Source organism: Arvicola amphibius, chromosome 15 (genome assembly GCF_903992535.2).
Source record: "Arvicola amphibius chromosome 15, mArvAmp1.2, whole genome shotgun sequence".
Classification (NCBI taxonomy): domain Eukaryota; kingdom Metazoa; phylum Chordata; class Mammalia; order Rodentia; family Cricetidae; genus Arvicola; species Arvicola amphibius.
Genome location: NC_052061.1, coordinates 52176643 through 52180805, shown reverse-complemented (window position 1 = coordinate 52180805; position 4163 = coordinate 52176643).

Below are 4163 nucleotides of genomic sequence, written 5' to 3'. Positions count from 1 at the left end.
GAGCAGGTGGGAGACAAGGCAGTTCAGGTTAAGGAGCCTGCCTCATCCCAGCCAGAATGGCAGCAACCAGAGACACAGCAGGCTGGTGAGGATGTGGACGGAAGGGAGCTCTGCATACTGCTGGAGCGCTGTAAACTACGGCAGCCACTGTAGGAATCAGTGCAATGGGTCTTCCAGAGGCTAAACATGGCTTCCCTGTGACCAGATACGCCACTTCTCAGTGTTAACCCCAAGGCTCCAAGTCAACATGCCCCATAGATCTTGCACACCAGTGTGCACTATTCACAAGAGCTAAGCATGGATCGACCCAGGTGTCCAACATCAGAGGACAATTCATACACACAACAGAATTTCAGCCATAGTGAAAGGGGTTACGGTGTTTGCAGGAGAACAGATGAAACTGGAGATAGTCCTAGTAAGTTGTAACAGGAGGGGCGGCTTGTTGGGGTATATGTCCTGCCCAGTTCCCACAGCGGACAAGTCCCAAAGAAAATCACACAGAGGTCTATATTAATGATAAACTGATTGGCCCATTATCTCAGGCTTCGTATTAGCTCTTATAACATATATTAACCCATTATCCTTATTTGTGTTAGCCACATAGCTCAGTACCTTTTTCAGCAGCGTAGGTCACATCCCGCTTCTTAGGTGATCTGGGCAGGACTGCGAGGAATGGGCTTTTTCCTTCCCAGCATTCTCCTGTTCTCATCGCCCTGCCTCTACTTCCTGTCTGGTTGACCCGCCTATACTTCCTGCCTGGCCAATCAGTGTTTATTTAAAACATGATTGACAGAATACAGACAGTTCTCCCGCACCAGTAAGTGAATTGCGTTAGTCTCAGAAAGGCTCATGCTATATATATAGTTCTCTCATTAGACTTAATAGATACGTAAAATCGTATGTACTGATGAATGAACTGGGGCAAGAGTCGGGGTGAGAGAGGAGAAGGTAGAAGGGGACAGGGTGGAAACAGGCTCAAAGTATATTTCACACTTGCACTAAAAAGTTTTACACAACTGTTCTAATTTGATTTCAGTTACTGTGATGAAAAGCAGCTTGGGGAGGAAAGGGTCTGTCGCAGCTTACAAAGACACAATCCATTGTTCAAGGAGTCAGGAAGGAGCTCAAGGGGAGTAGGAACCAAAGCAGATACCAGAGTGTTTGTTGCTGGGTCCCAATGGTTCCCTGAGGGAGGGGCGAGAAGGCACGCCATCCACGCTACAGACACCGACTCCAGTAAAAGGCGAACAGCAGACTCGTTTATTCAGCAGCGAGGAGAGCCTTAAATACCCCCGTCCCAGCACCCGGGCTGTGTTCTGATCCGTCGACATTGCGTGGTCTCCCCTCATTGGCTAGGCACCATCAGGATCTCTGACAGTGCCTGTTGCTAGGCCCTCTGGAAGACTCCAGGTTGGGGGACTTGTAGGCCTTATCTTCCCACAACAGAGAACAGCTGGTGCTGGCTGGCACTCTGAATTGCTCAGCTACCTTTCTCAAGCACCCCCAGCTCACCTGCGCAGAGTGAACCGGGCCCTCCTACATCACCTAGCAGTCAGGAAAACTGCCCAGAGACACGATGATCTGGATAGTTCTTCAGCTGAAGTTCTCCTGTTCTGGGTCTATGTCAAGTTGACATATGAAGTTATGACAATAATGCTTTATAATAGCTTTTTAAAAATCAGAGGAGCAGTGGTGTTTTAAGTCTTCTTGGACTACAATAATAAAAAATAGCATAAATATGGCATCTTATAAATATAACTTATTTCTCACAGGTCTGCGAGCTGAAATGTTAGAACTCAGATGTTAGGGGCTGGTTAGTTGCCCTCTGCAGCCGTGTCTGTCTCCATAAAAGCTGAATCTGCAGACGGGACCCAAGGCTACCAGAACAGAGGGGTTGGAATGTTACAGATCCAGAGCCTCACCAAAATCTACCTCGGGCCATCCTTCAATTTCTTAACAGCCACTTACTGCCCACCACTGTGTCCGACCAAACATTCTCATGACTATTTGATAAATTCTTTGGAAAGTACAAACCGATCCCCATTTTTCACCAACCTAAAGACTGCATCAGCTGGTGTCGGAGGTCGACATTTCCTCCTGTTCTGTGATGCCGCTGTTTCCCCGCTGTTCTGTGACCTGCTTACTGGATGTTCCCACCAATAGCTTTGAAAGGTGACATGATTTATGCCTTCCTTCCTTCCTTCCTTGCTTCCTTCCTTCCTTCCTTCTTTTTTAAAAAAATTATTTATTTTATGTATATGGTGCTCTATCTGTATGACTTTATGCCAGAAGAGGCATCAGATCCCACTACAGATGGTTGGTTGTGAGCCACATGTAGTTGCTGAGAATTGAACTCAGGACCTCTGGAAGAGCAGCCATTGCCCTTAACTACTGAGCCATCTTTCCAGCCCTGGTTTATGACTTTCTTTGTTCTGTTATGATACAATCCCATGAAACTGTTATCACATAGGAACGCAGAACTTAGGGTAAACTGAATCTGTGTGCCTGGCCCATGATCACTCATATTTGGCCACAGAATAAAGACATCTTCTATCTGGTCTGAGGCAAAAGCCGTGTTTTTGCATGGACACAGGCAGCTGCAACTTTGTACTGTCACTACTGTTGATAAAGACTTGGAGAATTTACAAAGTTAGATATTTGCCGGGCGGTGGTGGCGCACGCCTTTAATCCCAGCACTTGGGAGGTAGAGGCAGACGGATCTCTGTGAGTTCGAGGCCAGCCTGGTCTACAAGAGCTAGTTCCAGGACAGGCTCTAGAAACTACAGGGAAACCCTGTCTCAAAAAACCAAAAAAAAAAAAAAAAAAAAGTTAGAGATTTATTTTTTGCCTTAATTTATTGGGGAGTAAAAATGCAAAGTTTAAAATGTGGCATAGGGAAATAATGAAGCAGTGTCAATGTGGCTAAGAAGTGTGATTTTTTTTGTCTAAGTAGACCTGAATATTCTGAAAATTTTAAAATAATCATCTAACTGTGCCAGCATGAGTCCTTAGTCGCCTAGGCAATAGAACAGGTTTCCATGGAAACACATGGGTCTGTATCAAAGAAATACCTTGATTTTTAATGGTAGGAATGAGCTTCATCTAAGGAGTATCTAAACTCACTGCTAGCTGCTCAGTCTTCCCTGGTCATTGAGCTCCTGTCTGTGAGTGGCTGGAGAGAAATGAAAGGCATACATTTCCTAGTTACATTTAAATTTTATTGTGCGGTGTGATCAAAAGGGTAGCACCCTTTCAGGGAGGGTCCCACATACTGGTACCTAAATCTTTTCCTGATTCCATAGATTCTCTGAATTGGCATCTTCCAGTGGCTTGTCTGAGACACAGGAGCAGGGAGGGGATGTATGCCTGATGCAGGCCTCATGGACCCAGAGCTGAAGAAGACGGTGGAAGAAAGCAGGATGAAGCAGACAGACAAACGTTTATGGACTCCTACTTGGTACCATCCTGTCTTCGACTGAGGCAACAAGTCAATATCCCAGGTCCACTTCCTTCAGTGAACTCACATTTTAATTCATCCCAAACCCAAGAACAAGGGAATGTACCTGGTGCTGTCCGAGGTGCTGAAGCTTAGATTCTGTTGGGGAACGTAATAAACCCTTCCCTCACACTAAGTTAACATAATTTAAATCACATGCTACTAATTAAAGAAGAATAATGCAGGATGGGGCTGTGGAGAGTGATGGGGGATGCTATTTTGTAGGTGTGAGAAGTTGAGTCACAGAGGAGCTGAGAAAACAGGTGGTAGGAGTAGTGTCTCCCATGTGGAGGGAAAGCCCAGCCTGCAGTGGCAGCAGGTGCATGATGGAGGGTCACAAAGTATGTGCTGGGATGGGTGAAGGACTCAGCATCACACTGTGGATGGAATTCCATCATCTTCCCTGGCCATATTACAGCCTCTCCCAGGGTCCTACCTAGCTCACTAGACACCCACAGGTAATCAGTTAATATAACCTTCCTACTAGGCAATAAAGTCCCTTTCACGTCTGGAAAAACCTGAGTCTAGCAGTCTGAGTAGGTCAGTAGGTTGATTCACACTGGAGAGTTCCCCGGAATTAACTTCAGAAGTCCAGTGTTGGGGAGACCATTTGTTTTCTCCCTCAGCAGCCAGCAGAGCTATTGTGTAACAGTTTCCTCAAAGACTG